Here is a 21,075-nt window from a genome sequence, read left to right on the forward strand (position 1 = left end):
GTTTTGGAGGAAAACTCTCCATTTGCACTTCTGTGCAACTGAGGTCTCTTTTAAACTGGCAATGCAAGCCATAGACAAACTCTCCATTTGTAATTTTGTGTTGAGGTCTGTTTTAAACTGGCAGTGCAAGCCAGAAACTCTTTTAAAACTGGCAATGCAAGCCAGAGACAAACTCTCCAGTCATATTTCTGAGATAACTGAAATCTCTTTGAAAACTGGCAATGTAAGCCAGAAACAAACTCTCTAATCACACTATTGAGGTAAAGGAAATCTCCTTGAAAACTGGCAATGGAAGGCAGTAACAAACTTCTGGGGTAAATCTTAACCCCCAAACCTAGGATTAGAAGTAGGATCATCACTCACCTCTTGAAGTCTGTCTCATCTCTCTCTCTCTCAATGCCCAAACCTCTTCCCAGGTTTGATGTCTGCAGTGGGGCGCAATCTGGCCAAGGACAGGTGGTTCTTCCTCCTCCAGCCGCGCCAAGGCCTCTCAGGTTGTCTATCTCACCGCCCAAACCCCTTCTGGGGATGGTGAATGCGGTGTGGCGCCTTTTGGTTAAGGACAGGGAATATTCCCTCCTCCACCGCGCCAATTTCTTTCGTGATGTCCATCTCACTGCGCAGACCCCTTCCTGGGGTTGGAGATTGCAGTGGAGCGCATCTGGTCCAGGACAGAGGGATCTCCCTCCTCCGGCCACACCTGGGTTGTCTGGTCTTTCAGCCCCTTCGGCCAGACATGGCTGGGCTGTCTTCTTCTTCTTTAATGATGGAGTTGGGCCTTGTTGCCTCACAGCACAGCAGCTTCTGAACTGTCTCTCTCTGCCTGGCTTTGTTTCAGCCGTTAGAGAGGCAAAGGGATAGAGAAAGACTAAAGAAAACATTGCTGTTTTTTGCAGGAGAGAACAGATCATGAACAGAAGAAGAATAGAAGGAATATTAGAAGAAATATTAAAGTCTTAAAGAAAGAGGAGAAAAGGAAAAACACAGCCTACTTGGAGTGAGGCAGGAAAAAGACTGAGGGATGGAGGGGGTTGCTCCCTCTGGTGGCGACTCCTTCAAGTCTGTTTTTCCTGCCTATTTCGGAGCAAGAGATGGAATCAACCCACGTTATAGGATATTTCCACCTACATTGCTGGAAAATAGCAGAGTACCAGCCAGAGTGCCAAATGTATTAGTGGTTGTACCAATCAGAATAGACCCATTGAATCAACGGGACTTGTTAACACATATTGAAATCTCATTGGTTCAATGAGCCTTGTCTGGTAAGCACAAACAATTGGATTTAACTCTAGATTTTTAATATGGTCAATTTTTCCATTATCCATCACACTGTGATCAAGAAAATCAGCCCCTAAAACACTGGTGATTGCATGTAAAACATTGAGTTTGAATAAAAGTTGGATGCAACACATTTGGAATTTACAATTCCTTAATCTAATCTGATTTACAGATGGGGGAAAAACTATTCAAAATGATTCAAATGTGGGTGATGATTGAGAAACACTGGCAAGAAGAAGCCTGGACTGATGAGAATCCTCACAATTTGGGAGCTATTCTGTGCAAAATCTGTTCATGGGGCAGGGTTGTACATGAAACAGCATTTTTTGTACAGAAAATAATAAGGATTCAATAATCACAGACAGTCTGGCAGAAAAGGCTATTGATGGGACCGTACAGACGGATGGCTCCATGCCGCCCATCTTTGCCCCATGTCTGTGCTGCAGCATCCGCATGCTGCAGCACAGATGCGCTGTCTAAAAGGAGCTGCTCTAGGCAGCTCCTTTTTTGGGCCCTCATAGGACTGCATTGCAGTTTGGGGGCTTGGGCTTCTGCACAAGATGAACACACACCCTGTGTGTGGGGGGCTGCCCAATCATGGCAGCACCCACACGTACTAGAGCTCAGGAGCGTGCAGTTGCTGTGCTCACCCAAGCCCTAGTTTTGACGCCTTGATGGTGCTTCCCGCTCATCTGTACTAGGCCTAAAATAACAAACAGAGATCCAGAACAGAGTTCCTTCAACTCATACATGCATCTCTGAACCCTTAACGGTCACTTTTAGGATGCTTTCTACAGGATTATATTAAAATTGTAGGCCTCAAGTGTTAGAGGTAGCATCCTTAGCCTGCCTACACTCAGTAGTTTGCATCCCTAAGGGTTTATGCATACCATGTATTATTTCCTGTTTGTTGGTCTTATTCACACACTCTTCCTACATCAGTTAACACATAGTTCCCTATTCCACCCCCCCCCCCCATGTTTGAAAAGCACATATTATATAGTCCCTCTCCATATAATGTAGTGAAACCTTTAGTATTTGTAAGTAAACTTATTTCATGTATAACAAAGAAGACTAAACCTATTTTATTTCTTTGATAGACCCGGAAGTGGGATGGGACTGGTTATTTCTCATGTTCTGCTTGTGAATACTAATTACTCTGCTTGTGAGATACACTATTATCCCTAGCATCTTTCACTACCTTCAGTACTACATGACTCATAGAAAGTAATGCTAGTATCAATAGCTTTTTTCTGAGTATTCCAGTTCCCATACTGAAAATGGTGCCAAGTATCCTTGTCCTGCCACCAGTGCCCAAGTGAGTGCCAGTGCCACTCTCTCTATTACTGACTTTTCATGTTGGGAAATAATTTAGAGGCAATAATGATTGTATTCTGGCTAAAGGGGAGATTTTAAACTCCCGTCTCTCATGTGCTCTTCATTGATTATTTATTACAAGGTTTTCTTCAAGGCATTCCACCTCATCTTGGGGTATTCTGCCTTTCACTGGAGTAAAAGCAAATAACATGTTAAATGGAAAAGTTTAATTATTCCATCACCAGTGTACTTCTATGAGCTTCAGAATGCAAAGTGGATAAAAGCAAAACAGTACAGTAAAGTGGAGCAGAAAAAGAAAGAAAAGATAAGAAAACTGAGTATCTGTCTCTCTTGACTAATTGTCGCTCTGTATATTGAAAACAACTTGTAGGAATAAGAGATGTTTGCTGGCTTGTTTAGAGATACACAAAAGACCTTCAGACTAATACAGACTTTGTGCAGTTGCCTCTCCTCTTATACAAGCATTCACTGGGACATCCTTGGATCAAGAGTTCCCAATAATGGCACTCACATTTGATTACCTTAAAAAAAAAAAGAGTCACATTTGTTGTGACATAACTGATTTGTTGTCAACTAACCATACAAAAGTTTCTCCAGGCTGTGTTACAAAGCTCTTAATGACTAAGTATATGGTTAATATTATTAATAGGAGACCTCCCAGTGCTCAATTCAGAAAGTGACCAAGAATTACAAGTGACATTCAAAAATGCTTCAAAGGGGGGAAATTCTTACAAAAAGAATTTCAATCATAATTACCACCTCTTTGATAAGCCTCCAAATGTTCACCAGGATCCCACTCTCTTACAAAGTCAATAATACACATGTAGCTGTTATGATTTTGACAATGGTGACTAATCTGGAAGTAATAGCTGTTGTGGCAATTGCAACTGCCATGACATGGAGGTGTACATATGGGTTCTCCCCTTCTTTTACTTCTTTTTTCCACAAATGGCAAGAGCAAATATTTCTACAGATGAATCCTAAGTGACTGTGCTGCCTATTAAGCTCTGCGAGTTGTGGTCCAAAAAATACTTTCCCCAAACTCTGTCAGGGATGCTGAAATATCCACTGCCCTTAGTCTATCTAGATAAAAATCTACTTCAAAACCTTAGTATACAGTTCTTTTGACATCTTATTTTGCAAAGCAATTACAAAACCCCAGTTTTGAAGTGAGTAGGCTTCATGGATATGAACTGCCCTGGTTTTTATACCATAGTCACTTCTGATCATGGACCTTAATATATACTTTGGAACTAATAATGAAAAATACTTTTTCATACTAATCACAACCACTCATGGCCTGAAATTCTTAAATGATTAAATGATGGATAGTCTCAGATAACACAGTTGAATTATTTACATGAAAGTAATTTAGGATTATGGTCATAATCTGCACACCATTATTAATGAGTATTTTTCCTGTGTCAGTGATAAATTAATTATACTAATATTCCCTGTTGCCTTCTAACGAGCTTTTAAAGAATGAACAATAATCCTCCCCTTTTTTCTACTGAGCAATAATTTCTCTCAGTTTTCTTGCAACAGAAAATCTTCGCGATAAATCCAAAACCCAATAGACCAAGTAATCAAAAGTCCAGATTCTGAGGCTTTTGCTATTGGTAAGAAGCAATCTTCCACACAATTCAAATTGCCAGCATGCCATAAAAATCAGCAGTGATGAAATACAAAGTTGCTTTCCAAGTACATTTCCTCATGTAAGGATACCTCAGTAAAAGAGAACTCCACTGCTCCACAACCATTTACGCTTATTGTTTATTATGTACATATGTTGAATCTTGAAGGTTTCAGGAACAATGTCACAGTCCTGTGAATATAATACATAGAGAATTATATTCACAAATGTAAGAGCCAGTGTAGTGTAGTGGTTTGAGCATTAGACTATGATTCTTGAGATCAGAGTTTGATTCCCTGTTTGGCCAAGGAGACCTACTGGATGACCTTGGGTAAGTCACATCCTCTCAACCCCAGAAAAGTCTGTGATGGATTCACATTAGATTTGTTAGGAAGGATCGAATTAGGGGGATTTAATTAGCTAAAATATTGCCAAGAGGTGACCCTAACATCACCATGTGCCAGGATCGGGTTCCTCTGTGTATACCAGAGGTCGCCAGTACACCCCAAAAGAAAGAGACTCTGATACTGATTAGGTGCAATTAATCAAATAACATTTATTAAAGCACAAGTAAAACCACACAGCAAAAGGGGGCACACACACACATTCAATGCTATAGCAGGCGAGGGGTGAGTTAGGGAGATAGGTTGAGAAGGAGAGGCACCAGTAGGATATACTACCTTAGAAGTCTTCTCTGGGAAGTACAGATGAAGCTTGGATGGACAGTGGATCATGGCTGCAGGAGCAGGGAAAGAGAGCCGTGGAGGCTTGAGAGTAGGGTTCAAATTGGTGACAGTGAGAGCTCAGTGTAGCTCAGTGATTTCAGCAGAGCATAATGCTCAGAGAACCCAGGCTCAGAAAACCCAAGGAGGGTCTGAAAACTCAGGGTTTATATAGTGCCAAACATATCCCGGGGCTATGGGACTTGCTAGACAAAGGTGTTGATTGCATGGGCTTTGTTAAGCCGATAGCAGGTAATGTGTTTGCACAATGCATTAGGTCAGGACACAATTTGGAGGGGCAGCCACCTTGATTGCTGAGCCGTTAAGCCGATCACTGGCCTATTAAGTGAGAAGCCAACTCCATTGTCTAATCTTGGGCAGCAGAGGCCATTCTGGTTTGGCGACTCCCAAGACTTCCTATGGAATTTCCCAATTTTAGCTTTTTCTCTAAGGCTCTGCCCTTGCAGGGCAAGCTGCCTGCGTGGTCTCTCCACTTTTAGGTTAATGGCGGGTCCTCTATGGGGTCAGTCAGGGGTCATAGCACAGACCAAAATTTTATATAAATCCAAACTTGGTAACAGTTCCACCATAAGTCAGAAACAACTTGAAGGCATACAACAATAAATACACAAATGTAATAAACAACATAAATATATGCATCTCAGTTAGCAAAATCAGTGATAAAGAAGCTTCTTTTTACAAAAACTTTTTAGTGCCATCCCAGCACCCCTTTTTCTTGATGTCTCCTGTCTAGCTGCAGGGTGTTGGGTTAGTTCGTTTGTATTTAGTAGCATCAACACTGGGAAGATGATAGAAAGCTGGAGAAACACAAATGTTTAGTGCTAGGTTGCAGCAGCGTATCTGCAGTAAACGATGTAATGAAGTTTGAACTGGAAGAAAGTGGGGATGCACTCCTTCTATTTCTGCTGTGTGCTGTTCTTACAATAGGTAAGGTAAATACCTCCAGAACTGCTTATTGAGCGTATGCGAACAGCAAAAAGGAAAGAAAGAAAGAAAGAAAGAAAGAAAGAAAGAAAGTGAGTGAGTGAGAGAGAGAGAGAGAGAGAGAGAGAGAGAGAAAGAAAGTAAGTAAGTAAGTATGGAGAGGGTTCCCTGGAGGGTTATGGTGAGCATGGTGAGGTGAGGGTGCACCGGAGGGCAGCCAACAGCAGCAAGAGAAACTGCTGGGGACCAAGCACCAGGGCCCAAGACTTCCTGTTGCACCACCACACCTCTTCTATTGTTGTTTTTGTTTTTGTTGTTATTGTTATTATATCATGAAATTTATTTATTTATAACCCGCCCTTCTCCAAAAGCTGGGACTCCGGGCAGCTTACAACATTAAAAAACACCATACAGTTAAAAACATTCAAAAATATTATATTAAAATAGAATTAAATTGCTACAATAATTAAAACCAATTCAATGCTAAAATCAAGTTTTTAAAATGTATTATTATTATTATTATTACATATTTCTTACAAAGAAATAATTGCTGCAAATTATCACAGTTTGAATTGTAAACAATACAACATGTTCTTCTTTGTTTCTTATTGTCTTCTTTTCCCTTCTTCCTTTCATCTTACTTCCTAGTGAATCTATTGATTTTCTTATTCCTAGTGATTCTATTGATTTTTTATTTCGCCACACAGGAACAGTCTATCTTCTGTTGAAGTCAAGTTTACAAAATCAAGTTTAAAAACATTTAAAATGCTTAAAATACATTAAAACAACATAACAACACCCCATCACATGCCTTAAAAACTGTACTTGTGATGGTGGTGGGATGGAGAGAAGGGCTTCCCCTGAGGATTTCAGAGACCAGGCTGGCTCATATACGGAGATACAGTCTGCCCAAAAGCCTGGACCTGAGCCATATATGTTGACTAATCTTATCTTTTTATTTTATAGAGATACAAGCTTGTTAGATAGGGGGATGCTTTGGCTGTATCTCAGTTTCAGGAAGGCCCTCCAATGCTATGAGTTTAAGATTCTATGATATTCCAGCATCAGCATCTACACAACACAATGACTCTCCTGCCAGGCTACATTTAATGGGATATAATCTTAAATAATGTTAAAAAGGAAACGCCATTCTAAAATATGCTATGTGCCATTGTCTCATCACAACAAAGCCACTGAAACTTTCATCGTCACTGAATCATTAAAACAAATGCACTAAAAATCCATATTCTTCCCTACCCCCATGCTCAAATCTCCTTAGAAATAAACAAGGTCAATTTTGTATATAATGATCTGAATTCTTAACAGATTTAGGCAGCACACATACTCCCCCTCCTTGACGAAAATGCTTGAATTCTGATTCATATAATTGGTAAATAAATATATTTCCTTTGAATGTGAAGGTTCTATTTTGTGTTAAAGAAGGACAGCTTCCTATCAACTTGTAATCCTAGCAACTGGAGCTCAATGAGAAAGTGAACTATTTCACAGATAAAAACTCATCCCTTTTGTGGTATATATTGGAAAACACTTTGAAATGTGAGTACATGCCAATAATTAAAGATGTAGTTGTCTATTTGTCTAAGTGGATGAGAGAGAAGAGACAGATAACCTGAAGTTATTCACAGCTGCAATTATTCAAAGGAATTATTATCTCAAATGCATTAATATTTAGTGAAATCAGATGAGATAAACATGAAATTATGTCTTTGAGATGAAAGCACAAAATAGTGAAAATCAGAGTTAAATAAATTAATTTCAGAGAAAGTACAACTTGGATTAAAGAAATAATGGCTATTACACACAAGATTTAAAACATACAAAACTTGGCATAGTTTGCCTTTTATAAAACATTTCATTAGCCCCTAATCTTCCATCACCACTTAAGTTAAAGATTTCACATAGTAAAACTTAGCCCATTATAAACAGTTAAACCTTTCTCATATTTGGGGTAAAAGGGGTGGAAAACTCAGGCCATAAGACCACAGAACAAACAAAATTGGCAAAATATTAAAATTAAAATGAGAAGAGGAGAACAATAAGCATCTCTTGCAGTGTGCAACTGCTTTTTAATATAATGATATTTCTAAGTTTTCCTGTCTCCTGACTGGTCTTTTGCCTCCTCACTGAATTCAGTTTTGTATTGCTAGATATTGAGGCAGAAGGGGGAGAAATGCTTTAAAGCACTTTTCTTTTTTTACTACTTAAAAGCTGCATTCATATCCTCCACCCCCTAGTCATATAAATATAATCTTAGGGACTTAACAGGACACAGTCTGGGCATAGAGCCTTTGAAAGTATTCCAAGCGTCCAACCTGCTTCTCCATACTGTTCTTTTGTCTTGTAGCATGGCAAAGGCCTTGTCACTACAGCAACCATTTGCCGATTTCGCCCCTCATTCCAGAATCCAAAAGGGCAAGGCTGAGAAATTTCCCTCTTTTCAATTAGGGAACTATCAACTGTGTTGTCTATCAACCAAACCAAAGATTTCTTCCATTCCATCCCAACATAATTTCCACCAGAGGTTCTCTTAGATGCCCATGAGTTTCAACTGTTGAACTCCACTGTTTATAAAGTTTATGGTAGAGAGGGCTCACAAAAAAGAAAAGAAAAAAAAGTTCTTGAATATGGACTTTCTTTTTGTCTATTAAAACTGTAGTATTGCTTCCTGGAGAACAGTCTGTAAAGGCAGGAGAAACAAACAAACAAACAAAGAATAATTTTAAACACTACATTGTTGCATTCAAAAGAAGATAGCTAAATTACCATCTGCCCCTATGCGACAGAAACAACACAGGGGAAACTGGTATGTTAGTGATTAGACTGCAGCCTAGCAACTGGGGGTACAGAAGAACAAGTATCATTATAAACATCTTCAAGTAAATCCTTACACTTCAGAAGTGTGTTTCATTAGCTGATAATGTTGCTATTAATAGCAACAAAGCCAAACAATTCATATTTGAAGTAAAAAGAGGAAATGGTTCATTTAGCTAAATATTTTTTTTTTAATTTGGGAATTGTAGTGGGGGGGGGGAAGCAAAGAAAACATTCAGAGGTTCTCTGTCACATACACTTTACATACCAAACATGTTTTTCTTTTTATCTCTGTTCTTTAGTTTTCTTGGCCCCAATTAGTTCTGCATAGTCCCTTATTTCACATTTTATTATACAATATGAATCTATATTTTATTTCCATACATTTGCCCACCCTGATACAACCATGAGCCCAAATACAGAATACTTTTACATATTCATTTTGACACGTAGTCTTCATCAGATTCATACAATTAATACTACTTTCCTGGGGAAGGTTTTCAGTTAACCTCGAGTGGCATTATTATCAGGCTCAAATCCACTTGTCTGGTGATGGTGGTGTTCCAGCTGTTAAAAATATCTGCAAAAAGCAGCACAACAATTTAGCAATTTTAGCACATTTAAAAGGTAATGTTTCTGATGACTCTCGAGTGTCAGACTCCCATCCTGCTGATAAACAAGTCAGCACTGAATCCTTTTTGATGAAGTTCAGTAACAATGAGATCATAATAAGAATTGTTATTGCTTGTAATATTCTGTACATTTGACCAAATAACTTGTACCTGCTGTTAAGGCATATACAACTATGGCTGGATCCACAAGGTAGAACTAATGCAGTTAACCGTCATGGCTCAATACTATAGAATTCTGGGATTTGTAGTTCTGTGAGATATTTAACTTTCTGTCAGAAAGCTCTGGTGACACATTAAACTACAAATCCCAGGATTCCATAAGATGGACCCATGACACTTCAAGCGGTGTCAACCTACAATAATTCTGCATCGCAGCAGCAATAGTCTTAATGAACGGCTGAGCATTCTTGCATTTTATTCCACTTGCTATAACTATTGTTAGTGCTGGGGATTTCCCAGTCCAAATTTTCTGACCTGGTTTTGTGGTTTCTGCTTCTTACAGAAATTTCCATTTGTATACAAAAAGAAAAAGGAAAAAAAGGACTGTGAAAGATGGGGATGATGGTCACTGCTTTGCTGAAAGAGGTATCCATACCATGGTGTCTGTTATTTTCTGCTTCTACCAATGCATTACTCACCACCAGCAATGTTACTAGAGATTCACCCAATTAGGAGTCAGGACATGGTGCTGGATAACCAGCAGGAGTCTAACAGCATTATTTAGACAACATATTGCTGCCTACTTGCCCTGTCTGTGCATTTTCCAAGTGCCCATTACAGGTCAATTTTGTTGTTGTGTGCCTTCAAGTTGTTTCTGAATTATGGTGACCCTAAGGCAAACCTATCATGGAGTTTTCTTGGCACTTTTCTTCAGAGGGGATTTGTCATTGCCTTATTACAAGCAATAAGGCTGAAAAATGTGATTCTCCCAAGATCACCCAATGGGTTTGCATAATACAGTTCAACTTTTGCTGGATTTATTACAACAGTTTAAGCAATTTTATGTCTCTCTAATTTCCACATTTCCATCTGTTCTGGCCCTAGTGTATCTAGTGAGCATGAGATAGATTCAAGTTTATTCTACTGGGATTGAGGAAAAAACTTTTCATCTACATACAGGAAGACAATAGAATTTTTGTGTAGATTCTTGAAGACCGTTTACAGAATTTCTGAAATGAAATCAGGGAGAAGTAACTACCTATGGGTTAGAGCATAATGCAGCTCCACCCAGCATTATCTTAGAGCAGGATGAAATCCCACTGTTTGCACCACCCTCACCAACACCCATGGGTTGTTCACATGGTGCGGCAACAAGCCATGCCATGTGATTATGATTATGTATTTATTTTTGCTGCCTGGCCACCATGCATGGGCACCATCACACAAACACACCACCAGTGACCTCCAATTATGTCCTTGTTCCTGACCAGATGCCATCCCATTGGACACTGGTCATTATGATCTGCCACACAGTCGCACGTGCAATGGTGCACCAGTGCATCAGTGTGCACAATGGCAAAGCGCAATCATGTAGGATCCCCATACATTCTCCATACATTCCCTCTTCACCCCCTTCACCCCGTGCCCCCTGTTGGATTATCTGGTTTATGTATATTGTAATTGCATCCATTGCATTATTGGTAATCATGTTCTTGCTTTGTTGCAGTCCTGTACTAGCACTGGGCTGTTTATATGCTGGTGCAAAGATGTGCATTTTCCAGCTTGAGTTGGTGTATCCCAGCTTCCTTTTGGTACGGTTTTTAGCCCTGGAGAATGGCTTGATTTTGCTGCTCAAACACTTTTTCCTCATGCATTGTCTAATTCCCCTATCTTCAAAGAAGCTGGAAGCTGCTTTATTTTGCACATGTGTTTCACCCCTAAGGATCTGAAACTAGTTGGTGGAGCATGTATTTCATAATCTATATGCAGAAAGTAATGTTGGGTTAAAGAAGGCAATGAAGTTACTATATTTGAAGATTAAAAAGTAAAAAAGAAAATAAGGGGGAAAGTGGATTAACCCAAGGAGTAGTAATGAGTATTTTAAATGAAAGACTGTGAGAGGTGGGAGGTCTTAATTTTAAACAAGGGGAAAAGGGGGTAGGGGGCTATAATTATGTCATAAATATGTTTTGATGTGTGGAGGAAGGCATCATAGTGAGTGGGGAGGGGTTGTTATCGATATGAAGATGTAGATGTTTTGTATAATTATTTTCAGTAAGTCCCTGTTGATATGTTTTGTATGTTTATTATTATTATTATTATTATTATTATTATTAAAAAACCTTTCACCAACATACACAAGTGAATCTGTTTATCTATGCTTGATGCATTTCTTAATCATTGTTGAACAGCCACTATTAAGAAAGTCCATGTTGGTAGTGATGTAGATTTTTGCTTGTGTTGTCATTACATGTGAAGATGAGGAACCATATTTTCTTTCTCCTTGAATGTAAAACAATATTATTTCTACTATGATCACTGAGGTTCCTTGCAATGGTGAGATCAACTGTTTGTATAAGTTGTTCCCAATGAGAGTGGGAAGGCAGAAAGCTGACCTATCTGTAGCTTTAATGGGCTGCAAATTGAGGTTTAATTAGTTTGGTGGGAGGGTCATTGCAGCTGCCACGCCTCAATGGCAAAACAATGTTCATTACATGAAATGTGGGGAAAGATAGCTCCCCCCTTCTTTCTCATTGTGTGTAACAGGAGAGGAGGCAGCTGATCAAGCATTTTCTGCTGCCACCTTTGCACAGAGTTGAGATGGACACGCTTCACCATAATTTAGACATACGATACAAGTTCCAGCTACATTTATTCACACATTTATTAGTTATATTTTTATCCCACTTTCTTCTAAAGACATTCCCCAGTTTACTCTAACAACAAGCTGAGACTGACTGGTCAGTGAGTTTCACAGCTTAGTGGGGACTTGAATCTGGATCTCTCAAGTCTCTGCCCAGCTGTCAGTACTAAACTATGATCAGCTCTGATGGCAATGATATAACATAATACAATAAAGATATAGGGACTGGTACAGTGGGTCAGCTGATTCAATGGGTCAATTCAAGTTGGGACTAAAATAGGAGTTAAGTCATAACAATATGTTTGTGACCATGTATAACATTGCTCAGCATGCTGTCTTTTAAACACAAACATAGCCATAATATTTATGCAGTCTAACTCCAGAAATGACAATGAATGTTAGGTAGACGAGGAGGGCCTCTTGAATAATATTATTAATTCATAACTGTTTAGAATGCAAGACAGTAACTTGGCAAGAAAAATGCAGCATGCCATTGCATTAGCAAGGTTATTTTTTCTGTCTAGAAAACCATTACCTCAAGTTAGAGAAATGAGGTACTATGTTCTATTTGTTTTTAATTTATAAGGCAAGTAGAGTAAGAAAAACGTTCTTCATACAGCTAAGAACAGGTCTCATTAAGGGAAGCATACACTTTTAGTGGCCTGTCTCTCATATCACCTTCTGGCAGATCAGTAAAAAATTATGTTGCTCAACTATATATATATATATATATATATATAATTTCAAAAATGGGATGGGAGTGCATCACTTAGATGAAGCACACAGCCAGGCTAGTGGAAACAGCAATAAATGATTTAACAAAATCTATAATTACCACCCACTGTAAACACCAATGTTTTTCAGGACTAGAAACATTACCTCAAGTTACAACTGCACTCTGCATGAGGTAATCTATAGGAGATTTCAACAATACAAAACATATTAGGACAGAGAAAAAAGAGACTATGTAAGGTGAAATTGAAAGGAGAAAAATCCACCATTACATAGAAAATTTCACAGTGCTATTGTTTATAAAAATGGCATCATTGGAGATATTAACTTTGACCTAAACCCAAGTGCTAGTCCCATTAAGAGAAGATCCACTCAATTAATTTCTGGATGTTAGGTATGTAAATCATAAAATTGCTTCCTTGGAACTAGTCTATTTGAGATTAGCAATTGGATTGAAGCCTTGAAATTTAACATCTCTCAAGTACTTAAGAAGGTCTACAGCTATATTAAATTCCACAAGAGTCATAAGGTAAAAAAAGTCCTGGAAATTATCATAGGGACAAAACAGAACACCTCTTTGCACCACCTTCTGGGTGGCTTGGGAGTATAGCACTTACATGCTGCATACTACCAAGCCACCCAGAAGCTGCCCAGGCATTTACATGGGGGCAGCTTCATGACGCTCTGGCAGCATGGTGTTTACATGACGCATGCCACTGGAATGTCATGAAGCTGGCTTCCGGCACAGCACAAGCAGAAAAGCCAGCTTTCTGCCACTCCCTTTTTGGGTGGCTTCAAGGCAGATCTGACCTCAGAAGGGTGGCCACTGGTATATTTCACCCTATAGTTAATTTTCTGTGCTCCAGTTTTCGGAGAATCATGTATGGTTCTGTGAAATATTTATGAAAGCAAATCATGTACTTTTCTGAAAGTTCTGAAGAAGAATTATCAGGAACATCCTAGGTCTTGAGATTTCTGAGCCAAAATGTGAAACCCAAAGAGGGTCCCTGATGATATCATAGGGAATGATCCTTCTAAAAGTCAGTAAATATGATCCACTAAGCATCAGTTACAGTTGTGCAGATAATGCCATTAAAAGCATACAAAGTACGGTACTTAAGAATACAAAAAATGTTATCCTCATTCATCAGGGAAAAATATTTTTTCTTAACTTCATTTGATCATACACTCTGCATTTACTGATTTTAACAGGAAGAAGTTGTCCAAATCAAAACGAAAGCAAACAAATAACTTTTCCAAGAAAAGAGAGCTAAACTTTTAATAGGTCTCTCCCATTAATGAGTGTTCCTTCTGTCAAGGTAAATCTTCTCTCTCTCTCTCTCTCTCTCTCTCTTTCTCTTTTACTTGCCTTTTTTCATTCCTGTCATTTTTTCCTTCCTTTCTTCCTTCAACAGTCAGGTTGGGAAATTCCCCCTCTTCCCCAAATAATCATCATGATAATAAATTAATCACATAAACAAAAGTTGCCAATGATAAAATAAATAACAAACAAATATCAACAAAGTATTATCAACAGCTCTAGAATAAACACAGTTTGTCAAAACTCTTTATAAGTAATTGAAAAGTCATTTTAAAAAAAAAGTATCTGATGCAATTCTAATGAAAGAGAAGTCCAGAGCAGGAATGCCAGACCAGAAAAGACAAGTAGAAATGAAGGGATACAAACCAACATTACATCCATAACATGGCAGTTAGTGGAAAAGGCTGAGTATTGCCTAAGAAATGCAGAACTTAGAGTTGGCTTCAATAGTAGAACACTGGCAATTGACTGCAGAACTGAAATAAAACTTATCTAGTTTCAAGATATCAGTAAAGTATGCCAGTGTTATGATCTGGTCAGAATTATAATTATATAACAAACAGATATGGATGGAAAGAACATTTGTAAATTCCAGATAAATATAGTCTCAGACTCAGGAAACTCTCTCAAGAAGTATTTTGGACAGACAAAAAATTCTTGCCAGTCCATAACTTAGGGACTGTACAGACAGTTGACTAAATGCCACCTGTTTTTGTCCCAGAAGGTGGCCGTGGCAACCACAAGCTGTGGCCTCTAGAGGGACCAAAAAGAACCCGCTTCTGGGTGGGTTCTTTTTGCATCCTAGAAGGGGCACCATAGGTTCGCTCATGCACCATGATGACGCCCCTCATGTGCATCATCATTTAGACACTGCACATGATGAGCATCATCATGGAGCATGCTGTGTAGATGGGTGCTTTCCAAGATGGTGCCTGGGTGGTGCAGTGAGGGCTTGGAGCACCCAGATGCTCAGCCCTCACTGTGCCTACAGGCCCCCTGGTCTCTATGAAAAACATGTGTGCAGAAAATGATAACTTCTACTGAGAAATGTTAATGTTTTGCACAAAAAAATGCTATTTTCAACACACACACACATGGATTTTCTGTAGAATAAATGCTGAACTGTGAATAGTCCTTGAAAACTGTTTCATTTTCACAGTGGAAGGAAAATAGCTACTCATTCTTACCCAAAAGAATGAAATTTATGAAGATTTATTTCCCTAAATCGGATTAAAGATTTGAAATCAAGGCTTCATAACTGAACCAGAGACAGATGCAGAATATAATGCTGAACAATATGTTCATTGTAGTTTGGTTCATTCTCAGTTTGATGCTCAGACACACAGAGAGTATTTATGACAAAGGCAGATGTCTTTTTTCTCCCAGGAAACTCTTATACTCAAAGCAGGAAGCCCACTGAGCAATTTGTACAGCTGGTTTCACAATGATTATTGTCAGGTATGTGGCTAATTGGGAAGTTGTACCTGCTGAAACTTCATGCCAACATGCATTATAGATTTAGATGTATTGAAACTGCACAATAGTACCTTAAACAGAATCAGTATGGACATGTTTCTCTTTAATGGGTTCTTCACTAAAAATAGTGAGAAAAGGAACTCGTGGGGTGATAGGGTGAAAGTCTGAGCAGGAACGAAAAGAGAGAGGCAGATAAAAAGTGAAATAACTGTAGTGTTTGACACAGTAAAATTATAGAGAAAAATAGGGGGTTAGAGATGTAGCCAAAAATCTATAATAGTCAAAAGGATATGTGTCTCTCTGTTAGAACCATAGATCCAAGACATTAAACCTAAATATTAGAAGCCTGGCATGCATAGTAAAAGGTTCAGAAGTCTGTGTAGCTAGGGGCAGTGCTTTATGATTAAAACACATTGAGTAATTCTATCAGTTTAAATATTTTCATTTAAAGTAATTTAAATATATTCATTGTTTGAAGCTTGCAATACCACCTCCAGTCACTAGGTGCCAGATTTCCCTAGTACAAGCGTAGGTTTGCAATTAAAACAGTTTCTAGCCACAGAAGCCTAAAAGAATGAATAGAATTAAAAGGCTGCCCATCACCTCTGCTGGCAGCAGCTTCACTCACAAACATGAAGTGGGAGGTTCCCTCAGAGAGCTTTAGAGGTGCACCATGGTAGTAGGCAAGGCAAGAGGTCCAAGAGGATGTGGTTTCAATCAGACGAAACAGATTGAATGTGTTCAACTTTGACAACTACATAACTTTTTTTTGTAGTCTTCAGAATATCAAAGAAAGGTCTATTCCACCGTACATGGAGTTGGGTACATTTGCTAGTTTAAAATGAAAGGCAGTGGAAATATTTTAGGAATATTTTATAAATATTTTAGGAAGCATCAACTGGGTTGCAAAACATCAGATACCTTGATTGAATTTTTTTCATTGGGATAACATTTGAGTTAAATGTGGTATAGCTGTTTGGACATTAGAATATGACTTTGGAGATCAGGATGTGAATCCTCACTCAGCAGTGGAAACTCACTTGGCGATCTTGGCGAACTATGAGGCTATACAGACCGGCATAAAGAGTTGGCATCAGAGAGGAGTGGGAGTGTGGTGACTACCCACCGCCTGCCTCGATGCCATCCCTATGCCAGTCACGCCTCCCACCCAACCAGATGACGGGTGGTGTCACACTATTTCTGCCGCACAGCATTTAGACACACTGCACTGAAGAAATGAGGAAAAGCTGCTGCTGCAGCAGCAAACACAGCTTTTTTCTGGCTCCAAAAGGAGCTAGAAAATTGCCAGATCAGGGCCACAGCATGCAGTTTGGGGCCATCTGTTTAGGCCCTAAGTATCAGAATCTCCAGCCAGTAATAAACTGTCCATTTGTTTGTTTGCTTGTTGGTTTGTTTTAGATTGGATGGTTTTCTGTCTATTATTATTATTATTATTATTATTATTATTATTATTAATGTTAATTTATATAACACCATAAATTTACATGGCACTTTAAACCTGACAATGGCATATAATCTAAAATCATAAAGTGTAAAACTGTACAGTAATTAAGGAAATTATCCATTAAAATAGAAACCTGTAAAAACAAGTAAAACATATAATCAAATCTAATTATAAACAATATTAAAATAAAGTTCCAAATGCTTCAGAGAACAAGAAAGTCTTTAATTTGGATTTGAAACTAGCAAGAGAAGAGATAATTCTCAGATGTTTAGGGAGGCAATTCCAGGAGTACAGTGCAGCAAGTGAAAAAGGACAAAGCTGACGCAAGGAAGAGGAAATTCCTGACTGGGCAAGAAGCCCCGAACTCCTGGACTTTAGATCTCAAGCAGAGTGTTAGGATGAAATAAGAGCTGCCAGATAAGGGAAAGCTAGGGTGTGTAAGTATTAAACGTTAAGAGAATAAACTTATACTAAGTCCTGAAAGAAATGGGTAGCCTGTGAAGGAATGCCAGTAGAGGGGTAATATGATCAAAGTGGCAAGCCAAAAAGAAAAAAAAAATCTTAGCAGCAGAATGTTGGATGGAAACCAGAGGACTAAAGAGGGACAATGGAAACCCCATCAAAAGAAGATTGCAGTAGTCAAGGCAGGAGATAACCAAGGCATGAGATATGGTCTTAGCAGAGGAAGCTGACAGAAAAGGTCCAATTTTAGCAATATTATAAAGAAATAATCGGCATGACTTAACTAGAGCCTGAATCTGTGGAGCAAAATACAATAAAATAATAAAATAATAAAATAAAATAAAAATAATAAAAAAAATCCAAGTCTACATGATTCTTTCACAGGATGAATGGAAACATTATTAACCATAATGGAGATTGTAAAGTAGGTTTAGAGGGAAAGATGAGTAGTTCTGTCTTAGCCATGTTAAGTTTTAGATGTCGATGAAGCATCCATGATGCTGAAAGACATGATGTGACTTGTTGTTCAATGTCCAGAGAGAGTTCTGGAGTAGAAAAATATAACTGGGTATCATCGACATAGAGATGATATTGAAAACCATATGAACTGGTAAGATTACCTAGATATAAGGTATATAAAGAAAATAACACGGTCTCAGGACAGAGTCCTGTGGAACCCCAACTGACCTCCAGCTACCACAGCAAATGACCAGTTTGAGAGATATGATGTGAACCAGCTCATACTTTTAGTATGGATTCCCGCAATGTCAATATATTACATGACCTTTTTGATTCCTCTCATTTAAATAATCTATCATATTAAGAGAAGAATACTGAACAGTGTGTACCACCTGCACTGACCTCACACATACATTATGGTGATTAGACAATATGAGACAACACATGTATTGTGGTGATTAGATTATCACATTTCTTCACTGGGTATCTTATACAATCTCTTATACACCCTCTTCTGTTCATTCTTTGTCATCAGTTTCCTTCCTTTCTGTGACATACAGAAATTTAGCTTCATTGGAATCTGTGGAGTTTATCGTACGGGAGGAATTTCTCTTAATTTCAAATGAAAAGAAAGTGGGGATAGAACACATTCATGTGAATTCACTAGTTCAGTGAATTTATGTGAATTCGAATTGTATTTGAACTGACTTCCCATTGCCCGAAAATAGCTTGCCATTGCCAGAAATTGCATGTGGTAGTCTACCATGCAATAACGTGAAACCCCATGATTGTGTTCGGACTGACTTCCCATTGCCCGAAATTGCGTGTGGTAGTCTATCACGCAATAACGTGAAACCCCATGATTGTGTTCGGACTGACTTCCCATTGCCTGAAATTGCAAGTGCTAGTCTAACACGCAATAATGTTAAACCCCATGGTTGCGTTTGGATTGTCATTGGATTATACTTCTAATTTCCCCTGTCTGATAAACTCCTACCTTATTCTAAATCAGATAATTGGGCCATCTAGTCTAGTCCTGTGTTCTCAACTCTGGTTTTCAGGATTCTTTTCAAGCTGGTTACTCTTGATGATAACCAGCTGGTGGCGCAGTGGTTAAATGCCTGTACTGCAGCCATTCACTCAAAACCACAAGGTTGCGAGTTCAAGACCAGCAAAAGGGCCCAAGCTCGACTCAGGCTTGCATCCTTCCGAGGTTGCTAAAATGAGTACCCATACTGTTGGGGGCAAATTAGCTTACTTGCTAATTAGCTTACTTGCTGTTCACCACTATGATCTTTGGAATAGCGGTATATAAATAAAACAAATTATTATTATTATTATTATTATTATTATTATTATTATTATTGATATTTCCTGGTGTCTCTAATGCTTTCATACAAATCTGTACCCTACTGAACATTTGAAACCAGACAAACTTGGATATATTCAAAATAGTATGGTAGTTACAAGGTCTTCTTTGTAAGGTCCACATGCAAGGTTCTGTTTCAACAAACATACTAATGGATCCTTTCTCAGAGGTTTCAGAGCAACCTTATTGGTGTCTTGGAATATCTGGACCCGAATCCATATAATGTAATTGCAGCCATGCTTTGCACCAATTGAAGTTTTTAGATTTTCAAATATCTTTTCCGTCCCCAAAGAGTACCTTTGAGCATACATATATAGAGAAAGATGAACGATGGCTTCAAGTGCTCAAATTAGTACTGAAACAATAAAACTATAAAACCACCCAAAACACAGAATTTAAAATGGATGGTCCTTTCCCATTAGTTCATTTAAAAATGAACCATCTGTTACTGTTTTCACACATGGCCCAAAAATATAGGAAATTTATTTTAAAATAGAAATTTAAAGTGGGTGAGAAAACAAAAGTCTGTATGTTTACCAAACTGCAATGAATGATAATCACATCCCTAGTTCTCAGTGCAGGTGTCACCATTTTGGAGAGATAGCCAAATGCTTCTCCAATCTTGCCTGCTCATGTCAAAGCATGGCATGGTCATTTATGGGAACTTCAGAAACTTTACAGTTAGAGGGGTGCTTTGGGCAGTGTGGAGGGAAGAAGGTAATATCAACTCCTGTAGTTCTTGAGAAAGGACATCCACATGTGTGAGGGGCTATTAACACATGTTTTATATCCATAACAGAATTCCAGCCTACTATCTAAGAAATAAAAATGTTGGAAAGAACCATTACATTTGAAATGGAGCTGCCATTTTTACAGGGAGGTTGGGAGTCTTCTCTGAGTAAACATCATGCTTGTATCCTTTGAGCCTGAAAACAATCAATCATAGACTAAAAATCATAACAAAACATTATGTTGCTTTATCAGTACATTTTGTCTAGAATTGTCTAGAATTATACCTTGCTTTCTCTGTACTGTACTACCCCTGATTCAGTTCATTTTATTTTCCACCCCAAAATCTCATCAGAGACTGAGACCTAGGTGAGTTTAATCTCCTTGGAGAATATTTGGCCTTTATATAAATGCACAGATTATAAATGGAGCATTATGAAGCAATTCAGTTTTGCATGTAAGTGATCTTATTGCTTCACAGTTATGCTGTGCAATGACTTTATAATGAATGTCTAATATTTCAGACCACTGCCAAATGTTTTTGATTGCTTTTTCTGTTGCTATCTCAGCAGGGGTTTGATTGTTTTCTTTATCTGTCCGTTTATTCTATTTTGCTGAACGCACCCACAAGAAGTCTTAAAAAAAAGGGGGGGGGTCCAGCTACATATTTGTTGATTAATATGATCCCCCACTGTCCTCTGAGCTTAGATATATTTCTGACAGAAAACTGATATAGTTTTCTATCAGTTAAAACAAAAAAGAATAGACAGTGCCATCTAATTATGGTCTGAAATGAAATAGCCTGCTTTAAAGTTATAAATACAAATAAAGATTAAGCATAAACATTAACATGATATTGCATCAAATAAATAAAGCTTT

The sequence above is a fragment of the Sceloporus occidentalis genome, unplaced genomic scaffold (assembly GCF_023333645.1).
Source record: "Sceloporus occidentalis isolate IW3139 unplaced genomic scaffold, rSceOcc1.0.p SCAF_2, whole genome shotgun sequence".
In the NCBI taxonomy this organism is placed as follows: Eukaryota; Metazoa; Chordata; class Lepidosauria; order Squamata; family Phrynosomatidae; genus Sceloporus; species Sceloporus occidentalis.